We start from the raw sequence: 16,028 nt of genomic DNA on the forward strand, positions 1-16,028 counted from the left end.
ATATTGTCCACTGAGCACTCGTAGTAATGGGAAATACGATTATTTTATCCTACTATATGACAAGCAGTGAGGTACTAGGCAACTTAGCTATCCGTGATGGACTCTCTTGAACGCCATCATTATTTATCTCTGTGCGTTTGAGCTGTGCATTTGTCGATGGGCCTGGGAGTTGAGCTAGTATGGCAGTGGCCTGGGTCCAAAGTAATAGAAGTAGCACAAAAACATTTTTTTAGTGTAGGATTTTCCTTGCTTAAGCCTGCCTACTAGAATCGCCAGTGCTAGAAAGGAAAAGTGAATGAAAAACATCGGAATTGGAAAGTTTCCTATGGTACTACTTTTCATGAATTTGGTGCAAAGGAATGGAGCAAAGGAAAACTGTAGAATTTGTTCCTTTAGTGTCTCCTTGAAAGAAAACCGTAGGAATTCTAATTTCCACTTCTCCTCCTTTTCATATTCCTATTCATCAAGCACAAGACTAAGAGATAGTAGCATAATAGCATTATAACCGTACATTTTCTTGTGGTTTGACTTAATCTCACCATGCTTTTTTGCATCCTGTGATCTTCCAATTGTTGTGAATCAAACACCCAGATTGGCAGAAATCCTGTGTTTTTAAATTCTCTGTTTTGCACGTGCATTCCTATCCTATTCCTGTCTATTTCCTATCCCTGCATTGTTAGAATCCTCAAATTCAAACAAGCCCTTACTCAGTTACTTCTGTTACAGATATGTGTCAAAGAAAACCTTGTGTGGTTTGTCCTGCTCCTGCGGCGCTGTGTTCCACCCCAGCTCAGCTGCTCCAACGATGGAAGGGTTCACCACAGCAGGGATCCGCTCTCCAGACTGTCTTTCGCCACCTCAAATCTTCTTCCCCGCCACCGGCAGCCACGGCAACTGCATTACCATCATCAACTGAGCAGATGACCTTGAGGACTACACGGGTCCGCAAGAGAGGTCGCACTCTTCCGTGTCTGCTTACGTTATGTGTCGCTTAATATGATGACATGCTACATTATCGTCGTGTTCACCTATTAGACTCCGAGTCAGGTCCAAACTAATGATGAAACTTGAGTTTTTAAATGGTTGTGGGGTACATATTGGGGCAGCAATCAGTACTATCTGTCTACTATCTGGTTAATCTCCGGTGTCTACTATGAGTTTCATGTTGTGTGCAAACAAACATTAAAGGAACCATTATCTGTATTTTTTAACTAAAGCTATTATCTGCCTGCTATCATTGGTTTTGGGTCTATCCACAGTTTGCTACCATCACTCTGGATTTGTGCATGCACTCCTTACATAATCTCGCTATGTTTTATTCCTATGCATGCCAGTTATTGTACACAATGGAACTGATCATGTAGAGCAAAAGAGACGAGCCTTGCGTGGCAATAAAATTTCATGCAGACGTCGTTCCATGGTGGGCGCAAAGGCAGCCCCCCTCCACCCATTTCGGATCGTAATCAAGAGGAAGATAACTGTTCTGAGGGGGATTCAGAAGGAGAAGACCACTCCTATTTACCCCATGAGGTCTTCGCTCTAACTTTGCATGCTGATGTTGGTAAAATCATGCATATGGTGCCTTGCATTTCTTACTGTATACATTAAAGATGTCATCTGCTTAGTTTAGACATGCTTTGTGTCAATGCCATCTGTTTAGTTTCTTTATCGTATATGTGAATCATGCAATGCCATCTTGTCTAGCCAGGCATCATATATGTGAATTTTGCAATGTCACCCTGGTTAGCCAGTCATCTTATATGTGAATTATATCATGCCATCATTTTTTTATTACGTGTTAAATTTGTCAACAATTTTAGTACATTCAATTACTCTTCCTGTGCATCAGCCTTTCGGCACGGTCATGGAAAAATCTGGAGTGGAAACAAGGTCTTCAGAGCAGACAATGCTATCTGACGAAGCGCATGTCTTGCTGGTTACCGATAGCTACTCAGAGGAGGATTCAGAGACAGATGACCAGTCATATTCCCCCCCCCCTCGAGGTGCATGCCCTAACTTGGCAGGGTTATGTTGCTCATATCGTGCGTATGGTATCTTGCATTGCTATGTCATTTGCTTAGTTTAGACATGCTTTGTGTGAATGCCACCTGTTTAGTGTCTAATTACCATATATGTGAATTATGCAATGCCATCTTGTTGCAAGACATTATATATGTGAATTATGCAATGTTATCTTGTTGCAAGGCATTATGTATGTGAATTATGCAATGCCATGTTGTTTAGGCAAGCGTCATATATGTGAATTATATCATGCCGTCCTTTTTTTGTATTTCTCATTGCTTTTGTCGACAATGTTTGTATATTCAACTGCTCTTCCTGTGCATCAGCCATTTGAACTGGTGATGGAGAAATCTGGAGTGAAAACAAGGTCTTCAGAGCAGACAATGCTACCTGCTGAAGCAAATATCTTGCTGGTTACAGATAGCTCTTCAGAGGAGGATTCAGAGGCAGATGACCATTCCTATTATCCCCCTGAGGTGTATGCTCAAACTTGGCAGGGTTATATTACTCATATAATGCATATGTTGTATTGCAATGCTTAGTTTTTACATCATATACACAATATTGAATGCCATCTCCTTAGTTGACACATCATATATGTGATTGCCCTCTGCTCACTTCCTTAGTATATAAATCATATATTTGAATTATGTCATGCCATGATGTTTACATAGACAGCATGTATCTGAATTATGGCATGCCAACCCATTTTCTAAAGACATAATATAGTTATATCATCTCATCTTGTTTACATAGTCATCATATTTTAAATTATGTCATTCTATCCGTGAATTATATCATGCCATCATGTTTCCATTGACGGCATGTTTGTGATTTATGGCATGCCAACCACTTTAATAGACACATCGTATAGTTATATCATGTCATCCTGTTTACATAGTCATCATATTTTGAAGTATGTCATTCTATCCTGTTTAGTTAGCCATCATACATGTGAAATTGTGTCATGCTATCATGTTTAATTAGCCATCATATATGTGAAATTATGTCCTGCTATTCTGTTTGCTTAGACAACATAAATGTGAATTATTTCATGCCCTGTTTTCTTCCCTACTATCCATTGCACTTGTCTATCTTACAATGTATGTACATTCAATTACTTTTCTTGTTTATCAGCCATTTCAATTGGAGGGAGTGATGGCAGTATATGTGGGAGTAAAAACACGGTCTTCAGAAAAGATCGTGCTACCTGTCGATGCAGATAGAACCACGGTTGTACTTGCCCAAGAACCAGCCCCACCACACATAACCCACACTCATGCAGATTGTACCCCTACCCGGTTGGACAGAGAACCAGCTACACCCCTTCTAACCCCAACTCCAGCAGATAGACACCCAATTCCCGTTGACACAGCACCATCTCCACCACAGAGCACCCAAACACGAGCAGTTAGTAAGGCAACTGCAGTGCCCAAATCACGAGGACCACCACTCCGAACCCGAAGTCAACGCTTAAAGCAGAAGAACAATTGTTCTCAGGTCAGGTTCCATAGCTATGCTTCATACTACTTTGCTCTTGCATCACTGTATTTACTGATACCAACTAATTTCAAATTTGAAGGATGCAATTGAAACTCCAATGGCGCAACAGGTATGTTTTAAACCTGTTTCTTCAACGTGTTTGGCTGTTTGCTGTTGTAACTTGCTCTATGTTGATTTCAGTTTCAATTGAATAAACAATTATGTTCTCATGCCATGCACATTACAAGTGTTGTTATTGTTGTGTAGTTTCCCACACTTATATTATGTCTATGTTGCTTTGTCTTAAATAGATATGATTCGAACTGTATCTATCTTGATTTGGCAACATAAACTAGAATGATATAGACCGTACAGTGACCTTACTACTGAACTGGTTTACCAAAATGAGTTTCATATACTACATTGTAAACCTGAGATGTGTTTGTTTGTTTCTCTTTTAGAATGCGGATAAAATATTGGAGAAGAGTACCCTGTTATGCAATGGTAAAGGAAGTAATGCAGATAAGGTTCAAGATAGTGAGACATCCCTGTTGGTCTCCAAGAAAGCTGATAAAACTATATTGAAGACACTGAGACAACCCCAAAGTCCTGTCTTGATGTAGTGTTCGAGTTACTGGCTACCACTGCTGGCACCAGCTCTTCGAACTTGTTGCCTGAATCAGTTCGGCTTCTTGAGTCTCAACTTCAAGTTGAAAGACATTGATCAGATGTTATGCGACAGGAAGCCGAAGGACTGAGGAAGTCCCTGCAGAATTCAGATGCATACTTTCTGGTGCAACAGCAAGCACTGGAGGACTTAAGCGCCAAACAAGAGAAAGTTAATAAGCTTGCTAAGCATCTTGCCAGCATTATGGGTACCCAGGATATTGTTTCTTGAGCTCTTCTGAAGTGGTTTCAGTTCTGGACTTGTTTTGCTGCGGCGTTTATATGCTGCTGTGTTCCCTATATTTGCACTGGTGGCGAACTTTGATGCCCAATGGATGTAATATGTGTAATAGCCGTGATAGCCTAGTGTAAGTTGCTTGCTTATTTATTTCCTTGTTGTCTTGTTTATTTGTTTGCTTGTAGTCAGTGCAGTTCTTTTTCTACGGTTTGCTAGTGGCTGCAATAACCTATTTTTTTAAACTAGGCCACAATAACCATGGGCTAATATTTACTGTAGTGACACTGGGCCTCCTACGGGCCGTAGAAACAGTGGGCCTTCTACGGGCCATATAAACAGTGGGCCTTCTACGGGCCGTAGAAACAGTGGGCCTTCTTCGGGTCATAGAAACAATGGGCCTTCTACGGGCCGTATCATCAATGGGCCTTATACGGGCCGTATGATCGATTGGCCAAACATGGGCCAAATAGAACGCATTCTGGCCATAAACGGGCTAGAGTTGGAATCGTCCGTTCATGGGCCGACCATAACGGGCCATCATTAATAGGCCGTATTTGATGATGCTATGAAAACGGCCCAACGTATTAACGGACCACAAACATGCCGACTGTAACCACGGGCTGAATTTGGCCCACAAGCAGAAAATGACAGTAACGGGCCATAAGTAAACGAATGCTGGAAAATAGCCCAAGAATAAATGGGCTCTGAGAAGGCCGAAAGATAACATGGGCTGGAAACGGCCCAACGGAATAACGGGACGTTAATGGGTATAAAGTGATACACTGTTCTTTACAGGCCAGTTTCACCACGGGCCGTTAATGGGTGTAAAGTGATACACTGTTCATTACGGGCCAGTTTCACCACGGGCCGTTAATAGGCCAAGAGTTACATAGGGCCTCATATGGGCCGAAAGACGTCATGGGCCATACATGGGCCAGAAGTGAAAACGGGCTGGAATCATATTGGATGGCCCAGATGACGCTACTGGGCCTAATTCGAATAGGGCGTAACGGGCCTTGGGTTAGCGGGCTGTAAATGGGCTATATGCGAATAGGCCGTTAACAGGCTTTCCATGGGCCGGCCCGCCACCTTTTGACCAAGTCAAACGGGCCGGCCTTTTCACAGGAATGGGCCTCTGTTGGGCCGTGCGACATGTCAACGTATCATAGGCGCCTTCTGTCCAATGAGTGGATGACATCTGTCCCAGCGATGAGCCGACACGTGTTTCCTCCAGCCAATGATGATTTAACACGTGGAAAATCCCCATTGGTCGGGGCTGTTAACGGGTTATCGGATCCAAAACCCGACCCGATAGCTTAACGGTGTTCCGTTACGGTGGATGCCACGTGTTGGTCACCCTTGACGAAAGCACTTCTGTGACGCGCGATTTATCGTCATGGAAGTGGACACTTCCGTGATGATAATTTTGGTAATGTCATGGAACACTTCTATGACAGCACAGGTATGACTATCTTGATTATGTCATAAATTTGTCATGGATGTACATGCATGACAGAAAACATGACCTACTGTGACAAAGACGTATCATCACGGAAGTGTCTTTTTTTTGTAGTGCATTAAATATCTAGGGACTCCAAACCTCGGAAAAATAACTTCTTTGAGCATTTTAATAGAAGTGTTATGATCAACACTACTAGTTGGAATAGCTTCTACCCACTTAGTAACATAATCAACAGCAACTAAAATATGTGTATAACCATTAGAGGCAGGAAAAGGTCCCATATAATCAAAGCCCCAAACATCGAATGGTTCAATAACAAGTGAATAGTTTATAGGCATTTCTTGCCGTCTGCTAATATTACCAATTCTTTGACATTCATCACAAGATAAGACAAACTTACGGGCATCCTTGAAGAGAGTAGGCCAATAAAAACCAGATTGCAATACCTTATGTTCAGTTCTATCTCCAGCGTGGTGTCCTCCATAAGCCTCGGAGTGACACTTGCGTAGGATCTGTTCCTGTTCATGCTCAGGTACACAACGTCTAATAACACCATCTACTCCTTTATAAAGATGTGGGTCATCCCAAAAGTAATGTCTCAAATCATAGAAAAACATTTTCTTTTGCTGGTATGTGAAACTAGGTGGTATAATTTAGCCACGATATAATTAGCATAATCAGCATACCACGGAGTACTACGAGAGGCATTTATGACATTTAATTGCTCATCAGGAAAGCTATCATCAATAGTTAGTGGGTCATCAAGAACATTTTCTAACCTAGACAAGTTGTCTGCAACGGGGTTCTCAGCTCCCTTTCTATCAACAATATGCAAATCAAATTCTTGTAGCAGGAGAACCCATCTAATAAGTCTAGGTTTAGCATCTTTCTTCCATAAGATATTTAATAGCAGCATGATCCGTGTGAATACTTACTTTAAAATCAACAATATAAGGTCTGAACTTATCACAAGCGAATACAACTGCTAAGAATTCTTTTTCAGTAGTACCATAATTTCTTTGAGCATTGTCTAGAGTTTTACTAGCATATTGAATAACATTTAATTTCTTATCAACTCTTTGCCCTAGAACAGCACCTACAGCATAATCACTAGCATCACACATAATTTCAAAGGGTAAATTCCAATCAGGTGGCTGAACAATAGGTGCAGAGATCAATGCTTTCTTAAGTATTTCAAATGCTTCTACACAGTCATCATCAAAGATAAATGGTATATCTTTTTGTAATAAATTAGTCATAGGCCGAGAAATTTTTGAGAAGTCCTTAATGAACCTCCTATAAAAACCTGCGTGACCAAGGAAACTTCTTATACCTTTGATGTCCTTGGGACATGGCATCTTTTCAATAGCATCAACCTTGGCTTTATCAACTTCGATACCTCTTTCAGAAACCTTATGCCCCAAGACAATACCTTCATTAACCATAAAGTGGCACTTTTCCCAATTCAAAACAAGATTAGTTTCTTCACATCTCTACAAAACTCGATCAAGGTTGCTCAAGAAATCATCAAAAGAGGATCCATAAACGGAGAAGTCGTCCATGAAAACCTCACAAATCTTTTCACAAAAGTTAGAGAATATAGCCATCATGCATCTTTGAAAGGTAGCAGGTGCATTACATAAACCAAAAGGCATACGTCTATAAGCAAAAGTACCAAAAGGGCAAGTAAAAGTAGTTTTAGATTGATCATTGGCTGACATAGGTATTTGAGAGAAACCAGAATAACCATCTAGAAAGCAAAAATGTGTATGTTTGGATAATCTTTCTAGCATTTGATCGATAAAAGGTAAGGGGTAATGATCTTTCTTAGTAGCTTTATTTAATTTGCGGAAATCAATTACCATCCTATAACCTGTAATAATTCTTTGCGGGATCAACTCATCTTTATCAGTAGGAACAACGGTAATACCTCCCTTCTTAGGGACACAATGGACAGGACTTACCCACTGACTATCAGCAAAGGGATAAATTATACCTGCCTCAAGGAGCTTTAGTATTTCCTTTCTTACCACTTCTTTCATCTTAGGATTCAGCCTTCGTTGATGATCACGAACTGGTTTGGCATCTTCTTCCAAATTTATTTTATGTTGACATAGAGTGGGACTAATGCCCTTAAGATCATCAAGAGTATATCCAATAGCAGCATGGTGCTTCTTCAGAGTTTTCAATAGTCTCTCTTCTTCATGCTCTGAAAGGTTAGCACTAATAATAACAGGATATATCTTTTTCTCATCAAGATAAGCATATTTGAGAGTATTAGGTAAAGGTTTGAGCTCAAACACGGGATCACCCTTGGGTGGAGGAGGATCCCCTAGGGTTCAATAGGCAAATTGTTCTTCAGGATAGGTTCCTGTTTAAAGAATACTTCATCTATTTCCCTTCTCTCATTCATAAACATATCATTTTCATGGTCTAGCAAATATTGTTCTAAAGGATCACTAGGAGGTACGGCAATAGAAGCAAGACCAATAATTTCATCCTTACTAGGCAATTCTTCTTCACGGTGTTGTCTACTAAATTTAGAGAAATTAAACTCATGAGACATATCACCCAAGCCTATAGTAACAACATCCTTTTCGCAGTCTATCCTAGCATTGACAGTGTTCAAGAAGGGTCTACCAAATATAATGGGACAAAAGCTATCTTGTGGGGAACCAAGAACAAGAAAATCAGCAGGATATTTAGTTTTCCCACACAAGACTTCAACATCTCTTACAATTCCCATTGGTTAAATAGTATCTCTATTGGCAAGTTTAATTGTGACATCAATATCTTCTATCTCAGCAGGTGCAATATCATGCATAATTTCTTTGTATAAGTCATAAGGTATTGCACTAACACTAGCACCCATATCACACAAGCCATGATAACAATGATCTCCTATTTTAACAGAAATAACAGGCATGCCTACCACAGGTCTATGTTTATCTTTAGCACAAGGTTTGGCAATTCTAGCAGTTTCACCGCAGAAATAAATAACATGCCCATCAATATTATCAGCCAAGAGATCTTTAACAATAGCAACATTAGGTTCAACTTTAACTTGCTCAGGAGGTGTATAAGTTCTAATATTGCTTTTACGGACCACAGTTGAAGCTTTAGCATGATCCTTTATTCTAACAAGGAAAGGTGGTTTCTCAACATAAGAAGTAGGAACAATAGGATCATTATAAGCGATAGTCTTTTCTTCAACTTTAATAGGTGCAGCTACTTTTACTTCTATGGGAGGATGATATTTAAACCACTTCTCCTTAGGGAGATCAACATAAGCAGCAAAAGATTCACAGAAAGAGGCTACTATCTCAGAGTCAAGTCCATATTTAGTGCTAAATTTACGGAAAACATCGGTATCCATAAAAGATTTAACACAATCAAACTTAGGTGTCATACCAGACTCCTTACCTTCGTCAAGATCCCAATCTTCAGAGTTGCGTTTAATTCTATCCAATAAATTCCATTTGAATTCAATAGTCTTCATCATAAAAGAGCCAGCACAAGAAGTATCGAGCATGGTGCGATTTTTTTCAGAAAGCCGAGCATAAAAATTTTGAATAATTATTTCTCTTGAGAGCTCATGGTTGGGGCATGAATATAACATTGATTTAAGCCTCCCCCAAGCTTGAGCGATGCTTTCTCCTTTGCGAGGCCAAAAATTATACATATAATTGCGATCACGATGAACAAGATGCATAGGATAAAATTTCTGATGAAATTCCAATTTCAATCGTTTATAGTTCCATGACCCCGTATCATCACATAGCCTATACCATGTCGATGCATCTCCCTTCAAAGATAAAGGGAAGACCTTCCTCTTAACAACATCACCGGGTATACCTGCAAGCTTAAATAATCCGCAAACTTCATCCACAGATATTATGTGCTCATCAGGATGCTTTGTTCCATCTCCTACAAAAGGATTAGCTAGCAGTTTTTCTAACATACCCGGAGGAATCTCAAAGTGGACATTTTCATTTTCATTTTAATTTTCATTTTCAGTAGGTTCATTAGGTTGAGGAGCAACTCTTTGCTCTACTGGTCGGGGTGAAGATACCCCGAACAAGCCCCTCAGAGGATTACTTTCCATAGTAACAAGTGATAGTAAATTTCAGCACACTATATAAATTTTTCCTTACCAAATTCCACCTACCAAAGGCGCTTCACTCCCCGGCAACGGTGCCAGAAAAGAGTCTTGATGACCCACAAGTATAGGGGATCTATCGTAGTCCTGTCGATAAGTAAGAGTGTCGAACCCAACGAGGAGCAGAAGGAAATGATAAGCGGTTTTCAGCAAGGTATTCTCTGCAAGTACTGAAATAAGTGGTAACAGATAGTTTTGTGACAGGATAATTTGTAACGAGCAACAAGTAACAAAAGTAAATAAAGTGCAGCAAGGTGGCCCAATCCTTTTGTAGCAAAGGACAAGCCTGGACAAACTCTTATATAGAGAAAAGCGCTCCCGAGGACACATGGGAATTATCGTCAAGCTAGTTTTCATCACGTTCATATGATTCGCGTTCGGTACTTTGATAATTTGATATGTGGGTGGACCGGTGCTTGGGTGCTGCCCTTACTTGGACAAGCATCCCACTTATGATTAACTCCTATTGCAAGCATCCACAACTACAAAAGAAGTATTAAGGTAAACCTAACCATAGCATGAAACATATGGATCCAAATCAGCCCCTTACGAAGCAACACATAAACTAGGGTTTAAGCTTCTGTCACTCTAGCAACCCATCATCTACTTATTACTTCCCAATGCCTTCCTCTAGGCCCAAATAATGGTGAAGTGTCATGTAGTCGACGTTCACATGACACCACTAGAGGAGAGACAACATACATCTTATCAAAATATTGAACGAATACCAAATTCACATGACTACTAATAGCAAGACTTCTCCCATGTCCTCAGGAACAAACGTAACTACTCACAAAGCATATTCATGTTCATAATCAGAAGGGTATTAATATGCATAAAGGATCTGAACATATGATCTTCCACCAAATAAACTAACTAGCATCAACTACAAGGAGTAATCAACACTACTAGCAACCTACTAGTACCAATCCCGGACTTGGAGACAAGAATTGGATACAAGAGATGAACTAGGGTTTTGAGAGGAGATGGTGCTGGTGAAGATGTTGATGGATATTGCCCTCTCCCGATGAGAGGAGCGTTGGTGATGACGATGGCGATGATTCCCCCCTCCCGGAGGGAAGTGTCCCCGGCAGAACAGCTCTACCGGAGCCCTAGATTGGTTCCGCCAAGGTTCCGCCTCGTGGATATTATCAGCTAGCATCAAATAACATGCCCATCAATATTATCAGCCAAGAGATCTTTAACCATAGCAACACTAGATTCAACTTTAATTTGCTCAGGGGGTGTAGGTGTTCTAGTATTACTCTTATGAACCACAGTTGAAGCTTTAGCATGATCCTTTATTCTATACAGGAAAAGGTGGTTTCTCAATATAAGCAGTAGGAACAACATGATCATTATAAGTGATAGTCTTTTCTTCAACTTTAATAGGTTCAACCACTTTTACTTAAATGGGAGGATTATATTTAAACCACTTCTCCTTAGGGAGATCAACATGAGTAGCAAAGGATTCACAGAAAGAAGCTACTATCTCAGAGTCAAGTCCATATTTAGTGCTAAATTCACGGAAAACATCGGTATCCATAAAAGATTTAACACAATCAAACTTAGGTGTTATACCTGACTCCTTACCTTCTCGAGGTCCCAATCTTCAGAGTTGCGTTTAATTCTTTCCAATAAATCCCATTTGAATTCAATAGTCTTCATCATAAAAGAGCCAGTACAAGAAGTATCGAGCATGGAGCGATTATTGAGAGAAAGTCGAGCATAAATTTTTTGAATAATAATTTGTCTTAAGAGCTCATGATTGGGGCATGAATATAACATTTATTTAAGCCTCCCCCAAGCTTGAGCGATGCTTTCTCCTTCACGAGGCCAAAAATTATATATATATAATTGCGATCACGATGAACAAGATGCATAGGATAAAACTTATGATGAAATTCCAATTTCAATCGGTTGTAGTTCCATGATCCCATATCATCACATAGCCTAAACCATGTCAATGCCTTTCCCTTCAAAGATAAAGGGAAGACCTTCTTCTTGATAACATCCTCGGGCATACCTGCAAGCTTAAATAATCCACAAACTTCATCCACATGGATTAGGTGCAAATCGGGATGTAATGTTCCATCTCCTGTAAAAGGATTAGCCAGCAGTTTCTCTATCATACCCAAAGGAATTTCAAAGTAAACATTTTCAGTAGATTCAGTAGGTTGAGGAGCAACTCTTTGCTCTACTGGTCGGGGTGAAGATACCCCGAACAAGCCCCTCAAAGGATTATGTTCCATAGTAACAAGTGACAGTAAATTTCAGCACACTATATAAAATTTTCCTTACCAAATTCCACCTACCAAAGGCGCTTCACTCCCCGGCAACGTCACCAGAAAAGAGTCTTGATGACCCACAAGTGTAGGGGATCTATCGTAGTCCTTTCTATAAGTAAGAGTGTCGAACCCAACGAGGAGCAGAAGGAAATGACAAGCGGTTTCCAGTAAGGTATTCTTTGCAAGCACTGAAATTATCAGTAATAGATAGTTTTGTGATAAGGTAATTGGTGACAGGTAATAAGAAATAAAAGTAAATAAGGTGCAGCAAGATGTCCCAATCCTTTTTGTAGCAAAGGACAAGCCTGGACAAACTCTTATATAAAGGAAAGTGCTCCCAAGGACACATGGGAATTATCGTCAAGCTAGTTTTCATCACGCTCATATGATTCACGTTCTGTACTTTGATAATTTGATATGTGGGTGGACCGGTGCTTGGGTACTGCCCTTCCTTGGACAAGTATCCCACTTATGATTAACCCTTATTGCAAGCATCCGCAACTACAAAAGAAGTATTAAGGTAAACCTAACCATAGCATGAAACAGGTGGATCCAAATCAGCCCCTTACGAAGCAACTCATAAACTAGGGTTTAAGCTTCTGTCACTCTAGCAACCCATCATCTACTTATTACTTCCCAATGCCTTCCTCTAGGCCCAAACAATGGTGAAGTGTCATGTAGTCGACGTTCACATAACACCACTAGAGGAAAGACAACATACATCTCATCAAAATATCGAACGAATACCAAATTCACATGACTACTTATAGCAAGACTTCTCCCATGTCCTCAGGAACAAACGTAACTACTCACAAATAATATTCATGTTCATAATCAGAGGGGTATTAATATGCATTAAGGATCTGAACATATGATCTTCACCCGAATAAACCAACTAGCATCAACTACAAGGAGTAATCAACACTACTAGCAACCCATAAGTACCAATCTGAGGTTTGGAGACAAAGATTGGATACAAGAGATGAACTAGGGTTTGAGATGAGATGGTGCTGGTGAAGATGTTGATGGATATTGACCCCCTCCCGATGAGAGGATCGATGGTGATGACGACAGTGATGATTCCCCCTCCCGGAGGGAAGTTTCCCCGGCAGAACAGCTCCGCCGGAGCCCTAGATTGGTTCCGCCAAGGTTCCGCCTCGTGGCGGCGGAGTTTCGTCCCGAAAGCTTGCTTATGATTTTTTTCTTGGATGAAAGACCTCATATAGCAGAAGATGGTCACCAGAGGCCTACCAGGGGGCCCACGAGGCAGGGGGCGTGCCCAGGGGGTAGGGCGCGCCCCCGCCCTTGTGGATGGTGGGTGGCCCCCCTCTGGTTCTTTCTTCGCCCAATATTTTTTATATATTCTGAAACGTGCTCCCGTGAAGTTTCAGGACTTTTGAAGTTGTGCAGAATAGGTCTCTAATATTTGCTCCTTTTCCAGCCAAGAATTCTAGCTGCCGGCATTCTCCCTCTTCATGTAAACCTCGTAAAATAAGAGAGAATAGGCATAAGTATTGTGACATAATGTGTAATAACAGTCCATAATGCAATAAATATCAATATAAAGGCATGATGCAAAATGGACGTATCAGAGCACGGTGGTGGTTTTATTTTATAGAAATTATTGATCTCTCATGCTTCACTTATATTATTTTGAGAGTCCTTTAGAACATCATGGTAGTTTGCTTTCGCTATAAAATTAGTCCTAATGTGATGAGCATCCTAGATAGGTATAAACAAAACTATCATATAAAGTGCATTGAATGCTATGAGAAGTTTGATACTTGATGATTGTTTTGAGATATGAAGATGGTGATATTAGAGTCATGCTAGTAGAGTAGTTGTGAATTTGAGAAATACTTGTTCTAAAGTTTGTGATTCCCGTAGCATGCACGTATGGTGAACCGTTATGTGATGAAGTCGGAGCATGATTTATTTATTGATTGTCTTCCTTATGAGTGGCGGTCGGGGACGGGCGATGGTCTTTTCCTACCAATCTATCCCCCTAGGAGCATGCGCGTAGTACTTCGTTTCGATAACTAATAGATTTTTGCAATAAGTATGTGAGTTCTTTATGACTAATGTTGAGTCCATGGATTATACACACTCTCACCCTTCCACCATTGCTAGCCTCTCTAATACCGCGCACCTTTCGCCGGTATCATATACCCACCATATACCTTCCTCAAAACAGCCACCATACCTACCTATTATGGCATTTCCACAGACCTTCGGGTCCATAGTTATTAGCTAGATGGCTTCTTCTCTCACTTTGGATCTCAATACAAAGTTCTCCTCGATTCTCTTAGAGATCTATTCGATGTAATTCTTTTTGCGGTGTGTTTGTCGAGATCCGATGAATTATGGGTTTATGATCAAGATTATCTATAAACAATATTTGATTCTTCTCTGAATTCTTATATGCATGATTTAAATATCTTTGCAAGTCTCTTCGAATTATCAGTTTGGTTTGGCCTACTAGATTGATCTTTCTTCAATGGGAGAAGTGCTTAGCTTTGGGTTCAATCTTGCGGTGTCCTTTCCCAGTGACAGCAGGGGCAGCAAGGCACGTATTGTATTGTTGCCATCAAGGATAAAAAGATGGGGTTTATATCATATTGCTTGAGTTTATCCCTCTACATCATGTCATCTTGCCTAATGCGTTACTCTATTCTTATGATACTCTAGATGCATGCTGGATAGCGGTCGATGTGTGGAGTAATAATAGTAGATGCAGAATCATTTCAGTCTACTTGTCACGAACGTGATGCCTATATACATGATCATGTCTAGATATTCTCATAACTATGCGTTTTTCTATCAATTGTTGGCCAGTAATTTGTTCACCCACCGTATACTATGCTATCTTGAGAGAAGCCACTAGTGAAACCTATGGCCCCCGGGTCTATCTTCCATTATATTAATCTCCCGTCAACTAGTTATTTTTGTCGCCATTTATTTTGCAATCTTTACTTTCCAATCTATACAACAAAAATACAAAAAATATTTATCTTATTATCTTTATCAGATCTCACTTTTGCAAGTGGCCGTGAAGGGATTGCCAACCCCTTTATCGCGTTGGTTGCAAGGTTCTTGATTGTTTGTGCAGGTACGAGGGACTTACGTGTAGTCTCCTACTGGATTGATACCTTGGTTCTCAAAAACTGAGGGAAATACTTACGCTACTTTGCTGCATCACCCTTTCCTCTTGAAGGGAAAACCAACGCATGCTCAAGAGGTAGCAGCTAAATATGGTAACGAAGAACAAAAATCTTAGTCACCCAATCCAGAATATGTATGCAATAGAATTAATAAAGGATAAATTTTGTAGTGGCACTATTGAAGTCAGAACTTCAACCATAAGGTTATCTAAATGTCTATGACTATTGTAGAGCAATATAACAATTTCTTGCTAGTGAAAAGGGGCCACTTACGGTCTACAAAATAAGAGGAAATCAAGTTGACATCTGAGTGACCAACCTGGAACAACCAGGGCATGGAGGATGGCTGGCTGATGGTGACGCTGCTCTCCTCCTGACGAAACAACGATGACATGTGTTCCTCCCGTTAGGCATGGATGTATGTTCCCAGCGAAGAGCTCCTCCCCGGTGCACAGTTGGTGGGCCACCTAGGCGGATGGCAGCGAGCTCACCCACCGAACCCTAGGTCAGGCCGGGGGTAGTTTGTGTGATGATCTGCGAGCTGGGGCGC

Source organism: Triticum aestivum, chromosome 6D (genome assembly GCF_018294505.1).
Source record: "Triticum aestivum cultivar Chinese Spring chromosome 6D, IWGSC CS RefSeq v2.1, whole genome shotgun sequence".
Classification (NCBI taxonomy): domain Eukaryota; kingdom Viridiplantae; phylum Streptophyta; class Magnoliopsida; order Poales; family Poaceae; genus Triticum; species Triticum aestivum.